General features: G+C 40.5%; 1 protein-coding gene across 2 annotated transcripts in view; it reads left to right on the top strand.

Moving 5' to 3' along the window:
* Window positions 1-27,869, top strand: part of RGL1 (ral guanine nucleotide dissociation stimulator like 1) — a 242,911-nt gene that overhangs the window by 33,696 nt on the left and 181,346 nt on the right. The window contains exon 1 of one of the 2 annotated variants that reach the window (XM_073900122.1): window positions 17,888-17,903. The exons of the other annotated variant lie outside the window; for it this stretch is intronic. The gene's annotated coding sequence lies outside the window, so the exon portion shown is untranslated. Of the gene's footprint in view, window positions 1-17,887; window positions 17,904-27,869 lie in introns of those variants that run through there. 2 annotated transcript variants of the gene reach the window in all.

The raw sequence follows: 27,869 nt of genomic DNA, 5'->3' as shown, positions 1-27,869 counted from the left end.
GTAGTAAGGTGTAAAGCAGGAACTTGAACCCAGTCTGTAATGTCAGGATAACTGGAGACTGGGGTACCTTCAGGACTAAAATTTGGACAGAGATTCTTGATCAAATAGCCTTCTACAATGAAAGACTTTCTTCTTCTTCTTCTCCTTCTTCTTCCTTCTTTTCTTCTTCTTCTTCTTCTTCTTCTTCTTCTTCTTCTTCTTCTTCTCCTTCTTCTTCAGAGGAAGAGAGAGGGGGAGGGGCACAGGGAGAGGGAGAGAGAGTCTTTAAGCAGACTACTTGCTGAGCATGGAGCCCGACAGGGGGCTCAGTTGGAGAGAGAGAATCTCAAGCAGCCTCCATGCCCAGAACAGAGCCCAAGGCAGGGCTTGATCTCATGACCCTGGGATCACGATCTGAGCCAAAAATCAAGAGTTGGATGCCCAGCCGACTGAGCCACCCAGGCAATGCTGGAAGACTTTCTTCTAATGTGATAAAATTAAATTTGCATTTGTAATTTATAATTTTGTTGATGACTCATAGTCCTTACTTAAGATATTTTACTTCCACAAAGATGAAGCTATTAAAGTAGATGAGGTGGAACTTTGGGAGGAAAGGGGAAATAATCTAAGGAAAACTGTCTAAGCATCCACAATGTCTATTCATTTGCTTTTCTTCATAAAAATGAATAAAAATGAATAAAAATGAATAAGCAGCTCTGTGTGACCTCCTAGGCAGTGAAACACAGTTTGCTTTCTGTGAAATAGACTGGTATGCCAAAGACCAAAATAAGTTCTTTTGAATTATTTTCTCTCCATAGATTCACATTCTTCCCTCCCGTGATACATGATCAGTATGTTTCATTTTCATTAGTTCATATCAGGCTTTACTTTCTAAAAGGCTTTGAGGTGATTGGCTTATTAGCAACATTAAAGCAATTATTTCTATATTACTAACATTATGTTACTACTGAACAGGAGGCTCTGTAAAGACAGGGACCCAACTCTTTTCCGTTCACTGCCACATTATTTGCTCTGAGTACCATTCATGGCACATTGCCACATTAATTGAGTAAATGAATGAATTGGCGAATGGCAGTCTCCATGTTAGCTTTAAGAAATTTTCTCTATCACTTGTATTTATTTTATTTATTTTTATTTTTATTTTTTTAAAGATTTATTTATTTATTTTGAGAGAGTGAGAATGAGAGAGAGAGTACATGAGAGGGGGGAGGGTTAGAGGGAGAAGCAGGCTCCTCACTGAGCAGGGAGCCCGACGCAGGACTCGATCCCGGGACTCCAGGATCATGACCTGAGCTGAAGGCAGTCGCTTAACCAACTGAGCCACCCAGGCGCCCCACTTGTATTTATTTTATTGTTGGTGAGTTGAGAAGCTACTTTGTATCTCTTTTTTAAAGAGCGAGATTCTTAAAAAAAAAAATGTCATGTTTGAAAGAACAAGATTACTTTTTAAGACTTTCCCTCTTGGAGAAGTTTTGTTAGCTTGGTGAATTTCAGTCCTGGCACTGGCTACTTGTGGGACCCACAGGAGGAATAGAGCAGAGCGTTTGCAAGGGTGAGGCAAGAGACCTCTCAGTGTCGCTGTCAGCCCCCCTTTATGAGCCCAAATAGTTCCAGAAACTGCTGGGGGTGGGGTACTTGCCATATTGACACGGCTGGTTTTTACGTGGAAAGACCAGGAGACTTCAGTCCCAAAGTGGACAGAAGAGCCTTTATAAATGAGTCCTAAGCACACCATAGAGGTGAAGACCCAAACCCATAATTTGTTTCCTCCTTGCCCCTCCTGCCCTTAGGATGTTAGTGGCAAGTTGCTTTAGCAGAGCCGAAGACTGAGTTTTTTCCTTTGGAAAACCTTACTTCTTTCCACTTAAGTTATAATTATGACCTGAAAGTACACCAATGTTTGATTTCAGTATTTTTATATTTATATTTATAGGTCGTTATATATTTAACAACCTTATGTAGAGAATGCAATTTAGGGTAATAGCAATTAAGGAAAGGTATAATACTGTCAAGAAGAGAACACCCTAAATTGGCTTGGAGGGCTTTTTTTTCCCATGTTTGAAATATTTAAAATTTCTTTAGTTACTCAAGAACTTTAACTTTTTTCATAACAAAGATTTTCAAGTTCAGCCTAAAACATGGGGAAAAAAAGCCATCAGTTGCCTAGTTATGAATCAGCAATGCCATCTAGTGCTTGCTACCTTGAATTACAATTGGAAGCCCCAGCAGGGGACGTGAGAGACTAACTTCTACTCTATGTTCAATGACTTACATAGCATTGTAAAACGTGTTTCTCCCCAGGTGGAGATTTTAGCTGTATATAATCAGAAGGGGTTTTCTGTTTAGTACAAACATGGCAAAGACTGTGGTTTCCTCCAAGGTCTCCTTAGTGTTAAATTTTTTAAAACACACAGTAACATTAAAAACAGTAGTTATAATTTCAGAAAGACTATACGAAATCTTTTCTGTTGCAGCAACTCTTTAGGTATTCTAATAAAACCTTGTGTGATAGGTTAAATTGGATAAATCTATAAGATACATAGGGCAATTAGATAAAATAAGCAAAAACGTGGCAAGAATGTGATCAGATAATAATCTTGCTTCCTCTCTACTTATTGTATGGCAATACAGTAGTTTTGTGATACTTAATTTGTCTGCTACTTTTAAAAAACTCTTTCCAGGGGCGCCTGGGTGGCTCAGTCGTTGAGCGTCTACCTTCGGCTCAGGTCATGATCACAGGGTTCTAGGATTGAGCCCCGCATCGGGCTCCCTGCTCAGCAGGGAGCCTGCTTCTCCCTCTCCCACTCCCCCTGCTTCTGTTCCTGCTCTCCCTATCTCTCTTTCTGTCAAATAAATAAATAAAATCTTAAAAAAAAAATTCTTTCCAGCAGTTAACACATGTCAATGCATTCAATAAGAAAAAGAAAGTCTAACTTTTTAAGTTTATAATAGGCTAGGTAAATGTATGGGATCTTTGAAATTTCTAGAATAATTATACTTTAAAACCTTAGTACTTGTAACCTCACCAACACACATTAGAGTTTAGCAAGAACATCATCCAGGTCAGTTTATCAGTCACTTGGTGATTCCAACTTCCACATTGGAGCTTCTAGAAAATAATCCACAAGTTGCTATTTTTTCCCTATTAGTTATATATGTCATGCCAAATCAATATTGTTTTCAGAAATCATAATTCTTTATTATATCACCCTTTTGTGGCTTTCTTTTTCTAATTATGAGAGTAATAATGATAAAATTCTAAGAATTAATCAGTGCCTGGAAATATTCACTATTAAATACTGACTATAAAAATATTCACAGCATACTATTTTCAGTTGCTACATTTGTTACTGAAAATCTTTTCTCTTTCCAGTGGGCCAGAGGTAGGGACACCCTATATTTATCTTCCTCTGTGGCATTTTCTTCAGGGAATTTGCTGGCAATTGGTTTTGCTCCTCTGCTAAGGTAACCGGTCACTTATTACCATGGTCAGGAAATTTATATTTTCATTCCTGGTTTTACTGTTTCTTTCTTTCTATGGTGTTAATTTCTTGGGAGCTTGATGACAACATGTATTTATGTAGTGCTATGCAGATTTCCTAACACGTTCAGATATATATTGATCCTGCATAGAAAGGTTGTAGAAAGGTTAAAGACTTTGCCCAAGTTAGGTAATGATTTGAACCCCTTCTGATTACACATATCCTGAGGTGAACTCATCTGGTCCCATGACTTTAAGTGCTATCTGAATTCTGTTGATTCTCAAATTTGTATTTCTAACCCTGAGTTCTCCTCTGAGCTTTATACTTGTATATTCAATTGTCTTTTTTTTTAAAGACTTTATTTGAGAGAGAGAGAGAGAGAGAGAGAGCAGGGGGAGGAGCAGAGGGAGGATGGAGAGAGATAAGCAGACTCTGCACTAAGCACAGAGACTGATGTGGGGCTTGATCTCATGACACCAAGATCATGACCTGAACTGAAACCAAGAGTTGGACGCTTAACCCACTGAGCCACCCAGGTGACCCTCAACTGTCTTTTAATTTTTTTAATAACATCTCCACTTCAGTGGCACCTCAAACTTGTCTCAGCAATAAAGAGGATTCTTGCTGTTCCTCCCCTTATCCTGTTTCTCTCTAGGTCTTTTCCATCTTAGCCAAGGCACCACTGGTAAGCAACTCATGCAAAAATCTTGGAATAATCCTCAACTTCTCTCTTCTTCAAACTTGACATCAAATTTATCAGCAAATGTTAATCTAACTATTTTTCATCAGCCTACTTTCATCTTTTATCTGGGCTCCCATAATCACTTCTCAGCTGCTTTCCCTGCTTCCAACTCTGTTCCCCATGACCTGGTTTTATTTTTTCATTATACTTAACAATATATGATATTATTTGTTTATGGGTTTATTGCCTTTCTTACTACCTCTAGAATGTAAGCTCTACAAGGAAGAAACTTGGCTGGTTTCCACTGAAACCCTGGGGCCTAGAGCACCGCTGGCAATATGAAACTCCTTGTTGAATGAATGCATGAGTGACCCAACCAATGAATGAATGAAAGGAAGAAATCTGCTGTTCTTTCAGTGGTTGCGGATTCAAGAAAAATTACTCTGTGGCTGGTTTTCTTAGGGCTCTTTTTGTAAAGTGTTAAAAGAATGGAAAGACTTTTACTTCATAATGTGTTTTTGAAATTGATGTTAGAGTCTTATACTCTTAAATATATGGTATCATTTGGGCCTTGTTGCTTGCATCCTGTGGTCCCTGAAATCTTTCTGAGAGGTTTTCTGTGGAAACCTGAAAAGGAAACCAATTATGGTGTTTTCTGGGAGAGGCCTGGCCCAATAAATGAATGGGAAGAAATTTTACTGGTTGAGAGAGGCACTCATTATGTGCTCCAACAGTGATGTAAAAGAGGAAAAAGAGAAGTGAATGCAGAACATCGTTATTTGCTTTAGACTGCCCTTCTTCCAGTAAGGTTAACTGTGAATAAAGAGGAAATCGATACTGGGCTGATTAGTACATTTTTAAAACTGGAAACTCAAAATGAAGGTCTGAGGATCCTGAAATACTATATTTAAAAGCAATCAATGAGTCTATTAAGAAATGCAAAACAAAATGAGGGAAAGATGGGGAAAGAGATTGATTGGTCATTCTATATCTGGTGCAATGGAAAAGATTGTTTTGTACCAGCAAGTTCTGGGCTTTGATTCTACTCTTGCCACTAGCCGGCCTTATGTCCTTGGGCATGTCACTTCTGGAACCTAGGCTTGTTATCTCTGTTGGAGGTTTAGGATGAACACATGAGGTGAATCTGGGGAAAGAATTCTTTTAGGTATTAAAGCATGATACAAATGTAATGTATCATCCTGACTGTCATGATGAGGATAATTACCCTTCTCATATGAGGATCCAGGTCTTCATTGTCTTATTGTTTTCAACGTTGGGGTCCTAGAGCTCTAATGGCAATGAAGAGGCCAATGAAGATCTGAACTCAGAGTTTTGTGAAACAACTCAAAATAATTTTAAGTGACTTTCCTAGGAAATTTCTGCTTGCTTATTTAGTTGATTGTTTATTGTGTATCTGAGATTAGTAACAACCATAAAAGCACCTTTTGTGTAACACCATCAGTGAGGCTTTGTGTCTTTATTATAAATTTGTGTGCATCCTCTAGGATCTCAGATATGCAGTCTGCTTTGGATATATTGGGGGAGAGAGAATGAAGGCTCTCATGTCTTTAAAAGCAATTACAGGCTCAGGTCTCTGAAAAAGTACTAAGTGCCAGGAATGGCACCTCTGCAACCATTTCTTCTTGACTTTTTTCTTTCTTTCCTCTTTTTTTTTTAAAGCCAGACTATCGATGCATTTTAATATCATTAGTATTTTTAAAATAAAATTAGTTTAGCAGTGTTACTAATCTTTCTTTTTAGAGTACAAGGCAGGAAAGTGAGCCTGAAGCAGTTTATTGCCTGTGTTATTAAATGAGTCCTATTTCCAGATATTGGAAGGCATGTTTTTAAGTGTTCTGGAGAAAAGTAGTTTTTTTTTTAAAGTTCAAGCAGATTGTTTTGTTTTAGAAAAATACTGAAGATACAATATGTGAATCATATTTGGATTTTAAAGCAGGATATTAAACTTCACAGTAAAAGTGATTCCATGGTTGTTAAAGCCCAAAGAGAGGTTTATAAAGCCAGCAGACAGAGAAACTGAAACGCACTTGGAGAAGTAAATGATACAGGAATGGAAAAGTTGAATAAATAACTTAAAACCATTTTTTTCTTGATGTTATTTTATCCCTTGAAGGCAGACAGATCATTATAATTAAAATTGTATTAAAAATCCTCTCTATAAAAATATGGATCCTAATAAAATGAATGTTGAGTCAGTCACATGTATGTCATTACAAATCTATAATTTGGACTTGGGTTGGATTTCCAAGTCCAAAATACAAAATTTACTTAGTATTGTGAAATTCAAATTTGCTAGGCAATGAACCTTAGTCCATCTTTAAAAATAAATCCCTTTTCAGGCAAAGAATCTGAAAGGTGAGATGAGTTGGCCTTATTGAAATGTGGACTCATTCCGGGGCCAACGAGGGAGAGTTGAGGAGGGGATTAAAGAGACATGTTATTTCCATGCTTTTGGCCTTTGCATTTGCTCTTACCCTCCTGAGATGTCTTTCCCATTGTAGTTCATCTCATACTGATTCTTTCAACTTCCATTTCAAGCATCCTGTTCTCAGTAACAACTTTACTGACACCTCTAGATAGAGAGTTGCCAGCTCCTCTTTCCCTGGTACCTTGTGCACCCATTACTGCATGTAGCATACCATAGTTCATCTGCTTACATTCCGTCACTTTTGTATTTCCAGAGCCTCGCTTAGTGCCTGACACATAGTGGGAACGCCATAAATGATTGCTAACTGATGAACAAAATCGTGTAGTGTGATAGCCACTGAGCTCTGTATAACCTAGATTTTGCTCAAAAAGATGTGGGTCCTAGGGTGCCTGGATGGCTCAGTCCGTTAAGCATCTGGCTCTTGATTTCAGCTCAGGTCATGATCTCAGAGTCCTGAGACTGAGCCTGGAGTCAGGCTCCACACTCAGCAGGGAGTCCGCTTGAGATTTTTCTCCTTCTCCCTCTCCCACCACCCCTCCTACCAATCTCTCTCTCATTCTTTGTCTCTCTCTAAAATAAGTAAAATAGGGGCACCTGGATGGCTCAGGTGGTTCAGAGTCTGGCTTCAGCTCGGGTCATGATCCCAGGGTCCTGGGATCAAGTCCCACATCAGGTTCCCTGCTCAGCGGGGAGTCTGCTTCTCCCTCTCCCTCTGCTGCTCCCCCTGCTTGCGCTCTCCCTCTCTCTCTCTCTGTCAAATAAATAAATAAAATCCTTAAAAAAAAGAATTAAAAAAATAAAATAAGTAAAATAAATCTTAAAAAAAATGTGGGTCTTGGCCTCATCCTCCCCTTGGGTCAAGTAACGGTGATGGGACAGAAGCTACCTAGAGGATGAGTTAGATGAGTGCGTTGATCATTCAGTAAATATTCACTGGCACTGGGCCAAGTGCTGTGGAGGGAGCTGCAGAAATGTCAGGTATATGTATCTGCTTTCAGGGACTTACCAATTCGATTTTGAGGTATAACTTCCCTTATCTAGAGGGAAATTGAATATATATAATTATCTAGAGGGAAATTGAATGCTAAATTTTAAGACTTGACTCTGTGGGTATCAGGAAGCCTGGAAAGGCAGAAAGTGGAGTTGAATTGAAGGAGTTGGGGAAGGCTTCACAGGAGACACACAAGTTAATTTGGGCTCAGCAGTATTGACCAAAGGAAGGACTGAGGAGATGGCAAGCCCTGGGCCAGAGTTGAATGGTTGACTTGTGAGAATCAGCTTGGAACAGGGTTTACTCTGAGGACTAAAGACTCTCTGTGCACCCACGGATAGGCTTTAGAGCGACTTTGAAGCCCTGGAGTTATTTGCAAACTGTTGTTTGTATATGTATATGGACAGTTTTCTGTGGATAGGGTTCAGCTTTTAAAAATGTAGATGTAGAATTTTAAAAGAATGCTAAATTTTGTAATTTTAATCAAAAATAGGTAACATTTTAACGATTTGTCCCTTCAGGAGGTCTTATAGAGAGAAAAAAAGAAGAATTCAGGGACTGGGGAGGGAAAAGAAAGAGAGAGAGAGGAAGGAGATTTAGGCTAATCCTTGAAAAGGCAAAATAACAATATAGGTATTAATATTAATGATCTTTCCCTGAAAATGTGTCAGTAACCATGAGGCATCTTTAACTTATTACCAAAAGAGATCATCTAAGCAATGAAGGCCAGAATTCTGGAGCCAATGCCACTGATTTCGGAGAAAGAAAATACATTTGACCCTGAACAACATGGGTTTGAACTGTGTGGGTCCACTTGTATGGGGAATTTTTATAGTACAGTGCTGGAAATGTATTTATTCTCCCTTATGATTTTCTGATTAACATTTTCTTTTCTCTAGCTTACTCTACTGTAAGAATACAGTATTTAATACATATAACCTACAAAATATGTGTGAATTGACTGTTTATGTTATTGATAAGGCTTCTGGTCAACAGTAGGCTAAGAGTAGGTAAGTTTTGGGGGAATCACAAGTTATGCACAGATTTTTGACTGAGCAGGGATCGGCGCCCCAATCCCCACATTGTTCAAGCGTCAATTGCGCTCTACTAGACGTGAATGAAAATTTATCCTATTGGTATCCAAATGAAAAAATACTACATTCCAAGGCAGACAATTCTATAGGACTTGGGATTTATTTTCTTTTATTTGTTGGTGTCTTTAATCAAGTAAAATTGTTGTTAAGGATTATCTTAACCTTTTGAATTTAAGAACTTATATCTAAAAATCAGTATTTCATACTAAAAATTGAACATAATGAACTTGACTTGGTTATTTGCCATAGAGGCGGGTTCTTTTAATATTAGATGCTCAATATAAATAGAAAACTTTCATAATGAAATCCTTTATCAGCCCATTGCCAACTGGAAGTTAACAAATTAACATTTCACCAACAGGAATGATGGATTTCCATTCTGGTTTAGTGAGCATTTCACTATTAGAAACATGCTTTGAAGTGATAGCTCTATATGCTGTAAGTGTGAGTTAATGGGGAAGGAAAGTGTCAGATGAGAAGAATAAGTCTACTCATTTGTTTTTTGGCTTGTTCTGAAAAGGAGTGCAATGAAGAAGTATTTTATATCATTGGTTTATGGGACTGACAAGAGCTCATTAGTTGAGGAGCAAAGAAGCTGTACATTTATACAAACAAATAATGCAACAGGGGATGTTTCTATAATTCTTTCTTTTAGGAAATTAATTATGGTTAAAGAAGATAGTAATGTTGAGAGAGGGTGTGGACATAAAAACCTCAGTTGTATCAAACATCAGTAAGCCGTATTTTTATATGGAATTCAGTTTAATTGGAAGAGCCGAGCAATTTGATGATGCTGGAAATGTTTTGGTTTAAGTTTATAAACCTAAAAAAATGCATAACCAGTGTTAACTTAATAATGTTGGATTTTAATAGCCTTAAAGTCAAGTATTAAGAAAGATGTAAATTCTCAGATCATATAATTTTATAAGAAATAGAGTGTTATGCCCATTAAGATTCAGCATCAAGTACCACTTTAGCAGATGTTCAAAATGTATTATCGTTTCTATGTGGTCTAACCTCATTTTTTGAATCTGATAATTATATGTATATACATGTATATACAGTGTTAGAATCATAATTTAATATATATTTAATATGGTGTTATTATATATGACAATATATCATATATATTGTAATATGACATATATACAGTATATATTATATAATATATATTATAATATATAATATGCTTTTTTAGTTCTTAATATCTTATATTTTTTAAAAAGTCATATACATGGTACATATGTATATGCAACATTTCAGATGACTGCACTACAAGCTGGAGAATGTAGTGTCTTCAGAGCTTGCCCCTTGCTCATTGACCAGGTTGGACCAAGAGAGTGTGTTGGCCTCGTGGGCCATCCATGGGACTTGGGCTCAAAGGTGGGAGGTTGGCCCAGGTGAAGTAATTAGAGAATCCAGAAGTGCAGAGTGTGCAGGAGTCCAAGGGGGAGGAGTGGGTCAGAACTAGATCAACCAGACACGTTGTCAGTTCTGAATTGAGGCTGGTTAAAGGGCGGTCAAGAGCAGGGTGAAGGAAGGTTCCCAGGGGAGTGAGAGAAGCTCCAGGCCTCTGTGAACAGTGAACAGGGTTGGTTTTCTGGACTGCCTATTCCCAGGTTGATGTTGGCTAGAATTAAAGGTGTAGTTTCAGATGGTTCACCTTTTTTAGTTTCATGCTTATTAACATAAATTTATATTTTATCTTGAATAAATTTTTATATGAGTTAAAATAACTACCATAACAAGATGCTTAACTTTCAAGCTATAAACAATAGCGTTTCTATTTTGGGAATGTGGGACAAAGAAATTTTTTTTTTTTTTTGAGAGAGAGGGAGAGCATGTGTGCAAGTGGTGGGGAGAGGGGGCAGAGGGAGAGAGAGAATCTTAGGCAGGCTCCATGCCCAGTGGGGACCCCAAAAGAGCCCAACATGGGGCTTGATCTCACAACTCTGAGATCAAGACCTGAGCTGAAATCAAGAGTCAGACTCCCAACTGACTGAGCCACCCAGGCTCCCTGGAACAAAGTAACTATTAATGATCTATTTGTGAAGAACAGATCAGTGGTTGCTGAGGTTAGGAGTAGGGAGACAGTCTTACTGCAAAGGGATAGGCCCAGGAAGTTTTTGGGGTCATGGTTTTATTCCATATCCCGATGGTGGTGGTGTTTACACAAATCTGTGTTTGTGTTAAAATTCATAGAACTGTATACCACAAAAAGTCCATTTTACTGCATGATAATTTAAAAAATACAAAATAGAGCACAAAATGCCTACAGGGAAATAAAAAGATCTTTTATTATATAAGAGACAAATGATGGAGAAAAGTACACCAAAATAGTCTCAGAAGGCCATGGGAAAGCAGAGGTCCTAAATGTGTATGATTTGTATGTTTCTTAGCTCTTTAGGTTGGAGAAGTGTACCCTTCAAGATTGTTATATGGAAGCTGAAAATTATTTGATTTACTAAGATTTCTTTTATCTGTCTCTTTTTAAATAGACCTTTCTCGCAACCTCCTTCCTTCCCTCCCTCCTCCCTCCCTTCCTCCTTCCCTTCCTCCCTCCCTCCCTCCCTTCCAATCTTTCTGGAGTTAAATTCTGACATGATGAAGTGGCATCCTAGATTACATGGAAGGGACATGAAATGAAGGGGGATGAGAAGCTGATCTGTCCAGTTCTGCTCCAATCCTGGACAGCTGAGCCAGAATAAAACCAAAACTAGAAGCCTGCTTCTCTCCAGAACACATTTGTGATATCCGACATAACCTGTAGGCCTCCCTAGTTCTGACAACATTAAGTGTTGTTCTGGAGCTGAGCCTATGGTTTGTGTTAGAATGGAGCCAGGCTCCAGCAGCTGGGCACAGGCGAGAAGTAGCCAGAGGTGATCTTGACCTTTTAGTGTTCTTTGGGCTGGATATCCCAGGATGACACCTGTCCGAAGTTAGCTTTCTATCCCTTTGAAAGAATAACTCTGTGTCTCGGGTCTGAACCAAATTTGAACCAGTCTTCTACAGATTTTGAAGGACTATTAAGGCAAGGCTTAGAACACATGGCCTCTTCCCTCAATACTGTCACTTTAGCTTCTCAATTCCTTGGCAATCTGATTTCTGGTTTTCTGAGTGGGTGTTCCTCCGGTCATTTGCCCAGGAAACAGCTCTGCATGAGGGACCAAAGGAGAAAGTTTTGTATCCCTTGGGAAGGGAAAGGTTAATGTTTCTTTCTAAGAGTACTGGCTGTGTGAATTTTTCGATGCAGGAGTTCCCAGGAGAGCGCTGTGTGCCGGGCTGTGGTGTGCACATAGCTCCACACAGGTGGGAGGGGGCTGGGCGGTGCTGTGTACAACAGCCTCCTGAGTCTGCTAATTCCAGACTGAGTGAATGAAAGATTAGTTTGAAGTTCTTGATTCATATTCTTTACATGAAACATTGGTAATCTCTTTTTCCTTCCATCGTTCCCTAAGTCGTTCTGGATTTTAAAATGCTAGCTATGAGATAACGTCAACTGAAATTCTTGACATTTGCCAACCCTAACCATAATCCTTGCTTAAGATCATTTTGATATAAAGCATTTGTCTTTTAGCTAGTCTGAAAATATATTGTAGTGTGTTGCTGGTAATAGATTTCTTGGAGTCGAATCTCTGGGTATGAGGTTTGCGATTTGCATTCACCATCTGATTTATATATCCCCCGGTCCCATAATAACTCAGATTTGCAAATTGGGGTACCACTAGGACTGTGGGGCTATTGTACCTGACTTAACTGAATATTTAAATGTAGGCTAGAGCTAAAGTTAAAAAAGCAGATGGATTTGGAAGAGGAGCTTGTCCTGTTTTGAGGTCATGTGGAAAGCCAAGAAATTGCTGGAGCAGTTCTGACAGGGATTTCAGGAAAATAGGCTTGTAATATATTTCCACTTCTCTCAGCTTGCAGTCTGGCTGGAAATGCGGTAAGATCAGCCTCTTTCCCAAAGGTCTGGGTATTTCTGCAGCTGTTTTCAGAAAGCCTGGAAAACGAAAAGCAAAGTAGGCCACAGAATCTCAAGTATCCATGCCCCCATCACCAAAGTTTTTGGATGATCTAAGTGGGGAGGAGTTGAAGCCACGTAAATGAAGGTGTGCGTGACAGAGTATGTATGTGGAGGCTGCCTTTTCAGATATGACATCATGCCGATGGCACCCCCCCCCATACCCCCACCGCAGGGAGCACTGGCTCAACAGCAAGCACGCCAGAGAGGCCTTTACAGGAGCTCTGCATGTTATAGTTCCACTTTCTATATTTTGGGTCCTTTTTGTTCCATTTGCTTGAGTCAGCTGAGCCATCTGTCTAGGTGAGTAAACGTCCCAAACTTCCCAGTTGGTCCAGTCAGCTCAGTCTTAATGTATCATGTACTCTCACTACTGAGAAACTGTGTTTGCTAGCACTTTTAAAGCCTATTTAATGAATGCTTCCAGCATTACCATTCTGGGTCTCCAGGAAAAGAAATGAGGGCTCAGAGAATTTATGTGATTGTGCAAACCACTGGATCATAAGAACTGTAGGGCAGTAAATTTTATACTGTTAGCTGCCAGCTTTCAAGGGGTTGAAGCTCTCAACCACTTGAAATATATAATAAAATAACATATTATATTATATATAAGGTGTGTAATGAAGTTTAAAACAATAGGAATGATTGGATTGCATTGGATTCTTAAATATTTTTGGTAAATGGAACTTAGGTGAAAGCCCAATACGTTAAGCCATAGGTTCTATTTTTAGTATAAATTTATAAGTGCAGTTTTCTAATCACTACCTATTTTCTAGTTAACCAGTAACACCAACAGACTATTTATGATGAACACAAATATTTGAAATCTGGATTTATGTAGTCAGTCAGAGCCTCAATATCTGGATATATTTTTAAGTTTTGTTGATTGCCCAACATTGAAAAAATTCTAAGAGATAAATTCTTGCCATTGGGCATAATTTTCTTAACAGTTAAGCTGACTCAGAATAATCTCCAATCCGATTGACCCAGAAGTTTGAAAGATGATTGATAGGAAGTTTCTGGTCCAATTTTAGTCACCATATAACTCTAACCTAAGAAGGCTCACTCTTCCCATTCTCTCTTAAACCCAATACAATGCAAGCTATTGAAATGGCATTGTCAAGGTTCCTAGACCTCCATGTCTGTCCCAAAGTTCTCAGAGCCCACTTCAGGGGACCCATCAGCTGCATTCGCTCCCCCAGATCACTCTCTCCTTCTCTTAGCTTCCAGGTCTTCTCTCTCCTGGCTTTCTTCCCACCTCACTGGCCATTGTTAGTTTTCTTCCTGCTCCCGCCTCATCATCCTGACTAGTTTGGAGTCCCCAGTCAGCCTTTCGCAGCTGTGGTTTCTCACAAAAATTTGTCTTATCTGAGATATTTGTACTGTTGCCTTGCTTGGAAATAGGAAGAACTATAACATCCATACCCTTATTTGGTTGAATTGTAAGGATTTTAGCCTTCTTATTCATCATATATGTTGTGTGCCCATTTTTGGATACTGTGAGCTGTGATATCTGGCCAATGGTACCAATACTTCTGGGGCAAGGTGGCCTGGTCATCTAACACACTCACTGCAGGGTCAATAGCCCAGAATTTAATAGGTTCACTCAGTGTGTTTCCCCTCACATGTGTTGGTATGATTTGCCCTGAATGATAGTTTAAAATTCATTTTCATTATTTGTTTTTTTTAAAAGATTTTATTTATTTATTTTGACAGAGAGAGAGAGAGGGAGAGACAGTGAGAGAGGGAACACAAGCAGGGGGAGTGGGAGAGGGAGCAGTGGGCCTCCTGCCGAGCAGGGAGCCCAATCCGGGGCTCGATCCCAGGACCCTGGGATCATGACCTGAGCCGAAGGCAGACACTTAACAACTGAGCCACCCAGGTGCCCCCATTTTCATTATTTGAATGCCAGGGCTCCAGACTGATTAAGTATCCTTGAAACTATATTGTACCCTCATCTATGGTACTGCATCTAGGGCCTGTTCCAAAATTGCTCCAGACCATGGACTTGGACTATAATTCCACGCTTTATTTCAATGCCCACCTTACAAAGTCCCTAAGGAGTATTCTAGAGAGCCCATCTTTCTGTATTGATCAACATACTTTATTCTGAATGGAGCAAGGAGGGGATATAATGAGAAAAGGCCATTGATTTTAGTACTGTTCCATTCTCTTAATATTCTCCTCAAGTCTGACGTAAATTGTGTTAGGCCCAACCCGGTTTTTCCTATCCAGGGTGCCTCCTCTCCCCACTAGATTCGATGTGCAGGCTTACCTGGCTTCATGTCCCTCACTGCTGTTGTCTGCCTCTGCCCTTTAGCCCTCGTCTGAACATCTGAATGTTTGCTTTGTTCTCACATGCAATCCCCGTACTTTATTTTTTATAACTGGCTTTCTATCTTAATTCCTCCATCTTGGTTCCAATTTACCTGCTTATTCATCTGTTCTTTCCTTGTTCTTAATTTTCCATTTCCCAGAGCCTAAAGATCTGTCCCAAATTCCCACCTGAAGCTTGGGCTCTATCATCTGTTGAGAGACTTACTTGAAGCTTATGGTCGCATCCTGCACTTTCTCTGGAGTGTCTGCCTCCCATCTCTCTGATGTGTTGTGCCCACCTGTTGAGACGGTGCTACCTCATTTTGTTTGCCTTTGCCCTTGCCATCTGGACCGTTGTAGACTGGATGTGGTGCTTTGCCTGCCAGACTGAACCTCCACTTATTCATGGGGCAATACCAATTCTCTTAGTGGCTGCAGCCAGGCTAATTCTGTGTTCTGATCCCTCTCCTCACTCCCACCCCGAACCTGCTCAGACCTGTACAAAGTAAGAGGAAATTACCCACCCAGTTAAGTCCCCTTATAAACCAAACTCCATCGCCTACCACTGGCCTTTTCAATCATTAGGAGCAGCCATATGGCAAGAAAGTCATTGCAAGCCTATGGTGGTGGCTTTGTCAAGTTAGTACCTCCGGGTCCAGCCCTTGAGGGGAGGATTATGTCCAGATTTCAGCTTTCTAGTACTAAATTGGGAACATCTGTCTAATACTATTAGCACAGGTCTCATATGAAGTCTTTCCACGTCCCAGGAAAATGGACAGAAAGCAGGTTTAAAGGCTCTTAGGCAACAGATGGGGAAATTAAGATCTGGATGAATCAGGGGCAGCCCCTGACGCCACATAGAGATTTGTTGAACAGATTCCAGGCTTTAGTTTTGGGGACTGCCAATCCACTAAACCAGCGGTTCCCAATGTTTCGATGAAGAAAGGATGATTTTCAGTTCTCTGAAGACTTAAAGTAATTTAATGTAAGAGCTGGCCTGGAACTGAACTTGGAGGTCACTTGATTATTTGTGTAAACCCTCAATTTTGAAGTGCTGCTGAGGTTTGTGAGAGAAAAGAAGGTGTGCTCCATTTCCCTACAGTGTTTCCTCACCCCATATCATGTGATTGGGAGAAATGGATGGGGCATGGTCTATCAGGAAAGGCCTCAAGATCTACCTTAACCTACTGTGCAACCAGGTTTATTAAATGGACACAAGTCAATGGGAATTGAGGCAAGGAACAGTTTCCTGCCCCTCCCCCCGCACCCCTGTTGCCTTCAGTAATGTGCTCTTCCACTTCATTTTTCCATCTCCTGTTTTTTCTGGGTCTTTTCTAGGATCAGTGGTGGAGGTGGACAACTAGAAGGAAAGGGACAAAAGTCCTTTTGTGTATCTGGATGCTGCTTATCCAGCTCTTTCTTGGTCCTTGCTGTTCTGTCTGTGTGACATGTTTACATACATCATCTCTCTGTGGGCCACTCTCCTGGGTTCCTTGGAGGCCTTTCATCAGGGACGACTCTGCTTCATTGTTCTTTGACTTCCTCCTGTGCTCCTGCTCCTGGAGGTTTACCCCATACAATCTATTACTGAGTCAGCCCTTTTAGACGGAGGTCCCTTCCATATGTCTCAAGCCTGGGCATGTTTTGCAATGCCCACTTGGATGCTAGGAAACTCAAACATCTTCATGTTGAGAGTGTAGCCTGCCGCCCTCTCTCTGCACTCTGCTTTTTTAGTTTGGCTCCAGTCGAACTCTTCAGTGGGATGCAGGCCCAGGCTCTGTGTCCACAGACACCCATATTCCAGGGAATGGCCATCAGTTTCTCCCCTGAACTGTCTCTGGATGCAGTTCAGTGAACATTGTCAGTGGGGTATGCAGTCACTCCCAGCCTCAGTGAGCAGTTTTCTGGGAGCCCTCTAAACTACCCTTATCCCCTACTGTACTAAATGGGCATGTAGGGTGTGTGTGTGTAGGAATGACAGGAAAACCACAGAGAGGAGTGAAATATTAGAGACCCTTCTTACTGGGTCTCTCCAACTCCCTCATATGGTTACTAAGGTTTAATGGTGATAGTCTAGGGGCTCCTTAGACTTCCCCTTGGCAAGCCTTGGAAGGGAATCCATTACACGTTCTTTTATAATTATCTGGGGAATCCTGCTCTACTGTTCAGTTGAACCTGTGATGCTCAGTGGATTCAACAACCATCTTGAGCTTTGCCCTGAGGGGCTTTCTCAGGTCACTCATTAGGTATCTCTCAAGTATCTACGGTGTTCCCAGAACTCTGGGAATAAGTGGAGGAGGGAGATGGGAACAGAGGAGAAGCAGAAGACATTCATAATTGACATCTCTGATAGCAAATAGATACTGTTACAAGCCACTTTATCCATGAACTAAATGGTTAGTCACAGATGTGAAATGCTGTGTGGTCTTGTGTAAGTCTCTCGGTTTTCCCATCTCTAAAACCAGAATATCAGTTCAGATTTACTTGTCAGGGCTTTTCTGAGGATTAAAGTATCCTAAGTCATGTAATTAAAGCGATCATAAAGTATTTTCCAAATTTGGAGAGTTGTGGAAATGAGAAAAAATACTTACCAAGAGACCGAGTCTGGAGCTATACTTGGGCTATCAGCCTCTCCTTGGGTAGTGGCCATTTCCTGGCAGGAACTGGCTTAGGAGGGGCTTTAACAGACATTGCACAGAGCTAGTTTAAGAAGGCCTGACTGACACACAGTTATTATTTTATCTTTGTAAAGCTGCAGTGTGAGGCCTGAGACAGCGGGAGGAGGCCGTGAAGTATTCACTTGACAGCCTGCCATTGTCAACTCTTACGGGAGAGAGACGTCAGTGCCTAGAAGGATAGCCTTGGGTTGTAAGTGGTTCATTTTTTTTTTTTTTTTTTTTTAGTTTAGCTGCAATAACTCCTGCTGGTGATTTAACATTGTGGTTTTGGAACTCTCCACGTGTGCTTGAGTGAGTGAGTGTGTGTGCATGCACATGTATTCATGTGAACAATTCCTACTTACTCACTCTGTGATTACCAGTGGGCCACATTCTTCACTGGTTTCTGAGGCTTGGTATAAAACACATTTTACGAGGATGACCTGGTTTTTTGGACAAGGAAGCCAACACTGTAAGTCTTATAATAGTTTAGTTTATGTTTCACTGTTGTGGTTGTTGGCTGGTAGCAAGGCCAGTGGGGGTCTGATATGCACCTGAATCCCAGTTCCTAAGGTCAAATAACATTGTGGAAATCAAGTTTTCTGATGCTATCATAAAGAAGTGTTTTGTGGAATTCTTATAAAAGGAAAAAATTGGGAAATCCTTGTTGAACCTTGATTTTTTTACTGCAAATTATGAAAGATCCCAGGTTCCCAGCATTAGAGATATTTGTCCCAGCTAAGCAGCCCAGCTAGGAGGAGGTCATTTTTATCAGTTGACATGAACAGTCTGCGGCACAGTGGTGACCTGCATGGCCTTCCTTTACCTTTGATGATTGGATGCCAGTGGGATGGATGGAGGTTTTCAAAAGATACTTTATTGCCTTTTTTTTTTTTTTTTTTATAAATCTAGAAGCATAGGGCCCCATTTTTAAATGACCCTTTTGATGAAAACATTATCTTACACATTCCAGGACCAGAGGGAAATTAGTCACTAGAATGTGATTTAAATGAATGCAGGGATTCTGTATATTTTATTCACCAATGGATCCCCAGGCCCTGGACCTGAGCCTGGTATATAGAAGGTGCTCAATAAATGTTTAATGAATGAATCAATCAAAAAAGGCATATGGCCCACGATTGGGAGTGACTTCTGGGTCTTGGTTAGTCCTTACCCTTTGGGGTTCCCTGCGTGGGTGTCATAAGTACAAACATCTTAGGCCACAAGAAATAGGGCATTTGTTTCCACCATGGTGATTTTCTGTGAAAACGCTACCCAAAGTTTCTCTCCCCCTTTTTGTAAATATTCCTTTAATGAATGCATATCATGGGTGGGGGATTTTTCCTCTTTTTGGGCAGACATTCATTTCTTTCCTTGCTTCATTTATTATTTCATACAGATGTCCCTGCGATGTTTAACTTAGCCTAACTACTGGGTTTTTCCTTTTTTTGGTATCTGAGTCACATTCAATCCCGTGCCAGAGAATAATGCAGTTCAGCTTTCTGATGGCCATGTACAGTGTCTGAAAGGTGGTTTACCTTACTCTTTTTCAAGTTGAGGACCATCTCAGTATAAAAGATCAGATAAAAAACCCATTCCCCACCTCCTTCTGCTTTGCTGGCATACACAGAAACAATGCTGCAAAATCACAGTGACAAGAACTACACTCCAGAGTTAAGGCAAGATGAAGCATTTGATGAGACATCAATGAACAAATAAAATTTTAGAATCAATAATAATCTTAGCTTAGTTATGTAATTTATGCCCCTGGGTTTCCGCCTGAGGAAGCCAAAGCCCAAGGGACACAGAGCAGGGACGTTATAGGAACCAGGGTAAAGATGGAAGCCCCGACTGGCGCTAAGTTTATTCCGCAGTACTGTTATAAGCCGCAGGGAGCCAATGTCTCTTACGTTTTTTTAATAACTATATGTCAAATGATTGATTAAAACCAGAAACAAGAGTACAGATGCTAACAGTTTTTATATTTGTACTACCCAGCCTCCAGGCCACCTGGAAGAGCCTCATGGGCCTCAGTGAGACTTGAAAAGCTGGGGATTAGGAGTTGGAGGCAGTCTGGTAGGGTTGGGAAGGGACCGAACTGGGGCGGCGTCAGGAAGCTTGGGTTTGGATTCTGATTTTGTTGCAGGAAAGAAACCAACATTTATTGGGCCACTGCTATGTTATCCACTTTTTATCTCGTTTAATCCTAATTACTGCCTTTGCTAAGTGGGATGTTTATTCTTATCTTAAGAAGGAGGAAACTGAGGCTTAGAAAGTTTAAGAAGCCTACCTAAATTGAAGTCATACAGCCAAGGATTGGCAGAGACACATCTGAACCCTGATCTGCATCGTACTACCCGAAAGTTACCGCTCAGTTCCTCCTTCTGGGTCTCACTGTGAAGAGGAGGTATTTGTGATAGGGAAAAATCTGTGTTCTAAGGTGGCCCACCGAGCCAGCAAGGGAGTCCCAGTACCTGCCCCGGGGCTCTTCCGGGTTCTTCCTGCTCCGCTTCCCGCGCGCCAAAGTGCCAAGTATGCGGAAGTAGAAGTGTATAAATTACCCCCTCTGTCTGTGCTCAGGGCTCAGACCTTTGGAGATCGCTCTCTTCTGAGCTCGCGGCGTTAAATAAACCTCCTGTCCTCCAAGATCTCGAGTGCCGCTTGGTTCTAACTTCGGGCGATCCAGTCCAGGTTCCCTAACATTTCGGCAACCTCTGAGATTCTTCCTAGGTCCCCAATTCTGGAGATTCTATACTTTATCCTGTTCTTTTTACTAATGTTTGACTTTGAAGATTTAATTTACCAGCTTTTCACCCCCTCTCCCCCCTGTACCCCTTGGACTGTGAGCTGATTTAGAGATTTTCACATGTGCAGCTCTCAGCAGAGTGTGGTGGGGGGGACCACTGGAGACCGCAGGACTCTCCTTCTCTGCGGTGTAAGCCTTGTTACTCAGGCTGCTCTGACATCACTAGCATCTTACCTGATTAGGGGCTGGGTGTGATTAACACTTTATTTGCACATTTCAACACCGCAAAGCTAAGAACTGCTACTATTTTACCAGTTCTTCCATACAACCTTTAGCTCATGGACCAAACTGTTATCTCCATATACTGGAACTTTTACATTCTTACATTTTAAGACAGGTTGAAGTTACTCATCAGACTAAAGGAAAGGAAGGGTGGAATGCTATATAAAACCTTGTGTAGGCTGTTATAACAAATGGATTCCAAAATGTATAATGGCACAAGCATGACAGAAGTTTATTTCTTGTTCATAAGAAAGTACTGGGGAAATTAACAAGTCAGCAGGGACCCCAGTTCAAAGAGTCTCTTTCATCTGCAATATTCAGCTCCTGAGGTCAACCTAGGGGTTGTCTCCATTGCAGCCAGTTGGAAGAGAAAAGAGCATGGGAAAGTGCCACATGGGAGGATTTTATGAGATGGGCTAGGAGCTGGGAATGGCACACAGCGTTTTCATCAAATTCCTTTGCCGGACTCTGTTACATGGCGGCACCTAATCGCTAGGGGTCTGGGAAATGTAGTCTCTGGTGAGAGACCCCACACAATAGATGGAGGGACGTACATTTCCAGCCTTCTGTCACACACTGTACCAAGATCAGATCTGTATTCCGGTACTGGCTTTCCTGGTAACTGGCTGGTAATCTTTTCTTATCTGTAACGGGAGAGTTAAACAGTTGACATCCACAGTATCTTTTTGCTTTAGAAGTCTGTGTTCCCTCTCTCGCTGTCTCTCTCTGTCAAATAAATAAATAAAATCTTAAAAAAGAAAAGAAAAGAAAAAAAGTCTATGGCTTCCTATTGCTTTAAAACAAAACAAAACAAAACAGTCTTATTCCATGGGAAGGCAGCTAGTTCTTTGGCTGGATGCAGTGAAGATCCTGGCTTAATGCAGCAGAACTTCTCTCATGCTGAACTTCCATCCTGGTGAAGCTGGCAGCCAAGTTCAGGGGCTCATTTGATCCTATACTGGGATATTCTTCATGGAGCACTCTTGGCTTTGATCTTTGGGAGGCAGTTCACTGTGCCACAGGGATCTTCTAACTGGGATGTGTGTGCCCCCCAGCATGCATGAAGATTTTCCAAGGAGTGAGGTGTTACAGTTTTAAGGGAATCAGTTATCTATAACTTTTAATGTTTATATGTTCTTAAAACTGATCGAAGAATATCTACAGTTAAAGTGTCTTATTAGTTCTCCCTTCTTCCTCTTATAAAGGAAGGTCTCTTGCTTACTCATGCTGATTCTTGCGTAGCTCACTGTACCAAGTGGAAAAACGTCAAGGGCACCAAAGTGGTTTTTTGAAATAATTGGCATCACTTATATTCAAGATATTAAACATGCTTCCTCCATCTATCTCAGTAGGAGATACATTTCTAATAAAAATTTTACTTTATATGTTTAATAAAAATATGCATGAATTTATGTTCTTTTGATCAATGATATACTATTAATCATTGTAAAGACAACTAAGAATATATTATTTAACGTATAACCTTGTAGTCACAGAAATAAAATTTGTATTTTATTTATATACAAAATAATTTGAAATTTAAAACTATTTTACATTAAGATAAAACTCTGTTGCAAAGGTGAAACAAACACAATTTCAAGGAGATAAAGGAACAATTATGTGCTTGAGATATAGTGATAATTGAGACAGACTCTGCTTTCATGGATGAATCTTCCACTGGGGGAGGCAGAATGTAAATGAATACATTAGTAAATGTGCAAGACAATTTCAAGTCATGATAGGTACTATGAAGAAGTAAACAGGGTGGTCCCTCCAGGAAAGCGTCTCAGAGGGGTGACATTTGGTACATGTACAGAAGATGTGGTCTCTGTTTTTGAACAGATGTATCCTTCCAGTTGCAGGGAAGGAGCAGTGGGAAGGAGAGCACAGCTTCTTTCCATTAAAGAGGATCTTGTGCACATATATTTTAAATGGATGCTGTTGAGGATCAAATTGCTGTGGTATTTACATTCCACTGGATACATTTAAAAGAGTGATCTCATTTATTTTAAAATATTTCAAATATTTCTAAACTTACCATGTACCAGATATTACATCATCTGAAACTATTTAAATTTACAATGAAATATTTTTATATCAATTTAAAATGTATAAGTGGCAGGGCGCCTGGGTGGCTCAGTTAAGTGTCTGCCTTCGGCTGAGGTCCTGATCCCAGGGTCCTGGGATCGAGATCGAGCCCTGCATCGGGCTCCCTGCTCAGCAGGGGAGTCTCCCTCTGCTCGTGTGCTCTCTCCTTCGCTCTCTCTTGCTCACTCTCTCTCTCAAATAAATAAATAAAATCTTAAAGAAATAAAATGTATAAGTGGCAAAATAGTTTATCATGATTTTTTGAGGTATACATGAGCAAAGAATTTTAAGACCCTTGGCTAGTGGCTTAGAATATGGGCTTTGAATTTAGGCCACTGGGGTTGGAATCGTGGATCCACTATTCTGGTTGTAGAAATAAAAAGTCGGTTCTGTAAGCCGCAGTGTCTGCATCTATAAAACAGTACCTTCCTGGGGGCGCCTGGGTGGCTCAGTCGGTTGAACATCCAACTCTTGGTTTCGGCTCAGGTCATGATCTCAGGGTCGGGGGATTGAGCCCCACCTCATTCTCCGCGCTCAGCATTGGAGCTGGCTTGTCCCTCTCCCTCTACTCCTCCCCCGTGCTCTCTCTTTCTCTCTCTCTCTCAAATAAATAACAAATAGATAAAATCTTTAAAACCAAAAACCAAAAACAAAACAGTACGTTCCTTGCATAGAGGAAAATTTGAAGTTTAAGTGAATCATGCATGTAAAGTGCTTAGCTTAGAACAAGGACTCAATATATTATCAATATTATAGCTTTACTATCAACTAGGTAGGGCTGGTCCAACTCTCATATGATTGCCGAGCAAGCTGAAAGGCATACCATCGCACCTAGTTCTCTGCTGATCCGGGGTAGCAGCACCTGGAGGCAAACCCTACCATTCATGCAGTTCTTTCCTAATTGTTTCATGTGTCACGATCCAATGCAAGTTATTATTTTTCCTGTTTTACTGATATGGAGGCTGATGCTCAAAGGGTTGAATAACATATTGAAAATCACTCAGCTGGAAAAGGTAGGGCTTGTAATGATGGAGCTGCGATTATAACCAAGTCTTCATAATTCTAAAACATATTCTTTTATTGATATACGATACTGCCTCTGTGATGATATGTGCTTCTCTGCTTTACCCCAAGCTCTGAGCTCAAAGACCATATTGTGTTTCTATTCTAAATGCTAGTGCTGCTGGCCCAGTAGTCAGTATTTATTGTTCGACAGTCCAAGCAGAACATATGTTGAGACACTTGCCAAGAGGGCCTGCACGTCTGCTGGCCTGGCTCTGACTACCTGTGGTCTCTACTCCTTAAAAGTGAGGAGAGAAGTCCAAGGAAATTAGATTTTTTCCTTCTCCCTTCTTCAGTGCACATGGATCCCTCTCTAGGGCATAGTGAGATACAATCACCAGGAGAGTAGCCTCTCCCTGGGGAAGAAGCTGATGGCTTTATCTCCTCATGCCCCTGTGTGGCTTTATCTTTTGTTTTTCTTTGTCTCTTTTAAGGCTGGGGAGGGGGGCTTTATGCGACACACCCAGTGTTATTAGAGAAGAAGTAAATGTTTGCAAAGGGAAGGAGACGTTACAAGCCAGCTCACAGGGTCTGGCAGGGTGGAGAGAGGAGAAGCTGAATGAAGATGGTGTTAAAAGAAGAGAAGATTTAGAATAGCCTCGGGGAAGGGGTAAGAAAAGAAACTGGAGGATGAATATAAAGTATGGTAGAAAAATTCGCCTTAAAAAAATAGAGTCTACCAGAAGCAAAAGGAAAGATTCACTAAGATATATAGCAGAAGAGAAAATGTGAAATGAAGGGAAAAATACAGCTGATAAATCACCAGGGAGATACAGCAAGGCCCTTAAAAATCATCAATGGAAAACTTAATACCAAAATATAAGAGTAAAAAAAAAATACTTGCAAGTACAGAGCTTGCCTGTGTGTGGCTCATAAAAAATTTACCCCAGAAAAATCAACTCCTTTACCTCTGGCACCCGCACAAACATGTGTGCCCTGAAATAAAATCTTTCATGCCCCCTGGTACTTCCACTTCAAACACAAGCTTTGTTGCCATTCTTCTGTTTCAATCCCACTGGCCCCAAACCACATATGCCCCTGTAAGAACTGACCCAGAGGTACTGCCAACATGCCAAGATTGCATCCTGGGGTTGCCTTCTTCTGGCAAAGGATCAGTTTGCTTCAGCTGTTCATTTCCCCCATCATACTACTGATGTGTCCGTATTACAAGTATTTAATTGGCAATCTCCCTTCCTTCATTTGAAGGCCCTTCAAGTCAGGGACTGTGACTGTTTTGCTTATGTAATATTCCCAGGACCTAGTGTGTGGAGAATGGATTGGATAGGGAGGAAGTAGGAGTTTATGTAGTGATTCTAAGGAAGAAACAGTCTTGGTAAGAGTGAAAGGTGCCTTGCTTTGGGAGTAGGAAGGTGCAGCATAGGAAAGTGTTTGAGACTTTCAAGACATATGTTGCAATGACAGAGCTGGACTCCGTGATTGATTGGATGTGGGTACCAAGCAAGGCAGAGGTGTCAAGGATGATCTGGACAGAGCTCTGAATGGGTGGTAGTGTAATTGTCTACAACAGAGGACACAAGAGGAGGAGGAAGTTTAGGAAGGAAATTAAAAAGCTGAGATGTCCAAGTGAAGAGGTTGAGTTGGCGGTTGAGTTGGACATCAAATTGGTGTCCCCTTACCCCAGTTCTCTAGACCTGACTTTTTTCCTGATTCCACATCTTTATTTCCAGCTGGAAGAGCTACAGGCTGCTCACACTCAGCATGTCCGAATTCAGTTTATCATCTTCCTCTGAAGCCTGGTTCTTTTCCTGTAATCCCAGTCATTCAGCAGGAATTACAGTTTCCTGCTTCCTCTGTCTCTTTCTGACCTGCAAATCCAAAACACCCATGCTGTGTCAATCTCTTTGGTTTGTATAGTTCTTGGTTCTCTTCTCTCATTTCCATTTCTACTGCTTTACAAATGCTCATTTTACCCCTGCCCATTTTAATAGCTTCAAATTTTGTCTCCCTGACACTAAATAAACATAAATTTCAAACTCCATCATATGTCAGCAAACATAGGACGTTTGCTTTCCCTTCCAGCCTCTGCATATCTGCATATACCAATCTTACCTTCTTCCCTCTACCACTCAGCAACCCAACCTTTGGACAACACACCGTTATCCAAATGTGTGATACTCTCTAATTTGTGCACCTTACACATGTTGTTACCTCTCTTCAGAATGAACTTTCTCCACCCAGCTACCTTGCCTGCAGTTTTCTCAGCTTTCTCAGCTTGTCCCTCCCACCCCATTCTTTGGTCCATTTGATGTTACCTTTAATGAAAAGACAACATACTGAATGGGAGATGATATTTGCAAATCATATATCTGATAAAAGATTAATATCAAAATATATAAAGAACTCATACAACTCAATAGCACAAAAAAAATCTGATTTAAAAATGGACAGAGGATCTAAATAGACATTTTTCCAAAGAAGACATACAGGTGGTGAACAAGCACATGAAAAGATGCTCAACATCACTAATGATCAGGGAAATGCAAATCGAAACCATAATGAGATATCACTCCATACCTGTTAGAATAGTTATTATCAAAAAGACAAGAAATAACAACTGTTGGTGAGGATGTGGAGAAAGGGGAACCCTCTTGTACTGTCAGTGGGAATGTAAATTGGTACAGCCAGTTTGTTTGAGGTTCCTCTAACAATTAAAAATAGAACCTCTGGGCATTTATCTGAAGAAAATGAAAATACTAACTTAAAAAGATATATGCACCCCATATTCTTTTTTTTAAAAGATTTTGTTTATTTATTTGAGAGAGTGAGAATGAGAGAGAGAGGGAGAGAGAGCACATGAGAGGGGGCAGGGTCAGAGGGAGAAGCAGACTCCCTGCTGAGCAGGGAGCCCGATGCGGGGACTCGATCCCGGGACTCCAGGATCATGACCTGAGCCGAAGGCAGTCGCTCAACCTACTGAGCCACCCAGGCGTCCGCACCCCATATTCTTTGTAGCATTATTTACAATAGCCAACATATGGAAACAACATAAGTGTCCATCATTAATGGATGAATAAAGAATGTTTATATATGTGCGTGTGTGAAAGAGAGAGAGAGAGAGAGAGAGAGTGGAATATTATCTAGTCATAAAAAGCAGGAAATCTTGCCATTTGTAACAACATGGATAGACCCTGAGGACATTATGTTAATAAGTGAAATAAGTCAAACAGAGAAGAACAAATACCATATGATTCCACTTATATGTGGGATCTAAATACATAGATACAGATGACAGATTGGTGGTTGTGAGAGGCAGGGGCCTGGGGGTGGGTGAAATGGGTGAAGAAGGTCAAAAGTTACAAACTTCCAGTTATAAAATAAATAAGTCATGGGGATGTAGTGTACAGCATGGTGACTGTTGTTAATAATACTGTATTTTATATCTGAGGGTTGCTAGGAGAGTTGATCTTAAAAGTTCTCATCACACACACACAAAAAAACTATGCATGGTGACATGTTAATTAGACTTATTTGATGATCATTTTGCAATATATACAAATATTGTACACCTGAAACTAATATAATGGTATATGTCAATTATACCTCAACTAAATAAAAGAAGAAAAATGATGATACTATGATACCAGAATGAATTTTAAATGGCAGAATTAGTTTTATTCCTGGTTTACCCGGTCTTTCACCCGTTCTTTTTTGAGAGTTTATAATTTAACTTGAAAGGATCATGGATGTTGGAAAGTTCTACCTGTGAAAAGCCCAATTTGGACTTAGTGAACTAACCCTGTAATTAAGAACATGTTTGGCTGTTAGATGAACCTAGGCTTGAATTTTCGCTGTATCACTACAACCTTTTATGTGACCTCGGGTACTGTACTTAATCTTTCTAAAGTTTACTTTCCATAATGAAAAGTGTGAGTACAAATACCTGCTTTGCAGGTTTGTGGAGATTGTATGAGGCAACACATGTTCAATACTCAATAATGAGATTTTTGAATTAGAAGCATGACGAGGGTTTCCTCCCCA

The sequence above is a fragment of the Callorhinus ursinus genome, unplaced genomic scaffold, assembly GCF_003265705.2.
Source record: "Callorhinus ursinus isolate GAN/ISIS: 27379988/994484 unplaced genomic scaffold, GSC_fseal_2.0 scaffold13, whole genome shotgun sequence".
In the NCBI taxonomy this organism is placed as follows: domain Eukaryota; kingdom Metazoa; phylum Chordata; class Mammalia; order Carnivora; family Otariidae; genus Callorhinus; species Callorhinus ursinus.
The sequence above is the reverse complement of the archived record's forward strand: the minus strand, read 5'-3'. Positions and strand labels throughout refer to the sequence as shown.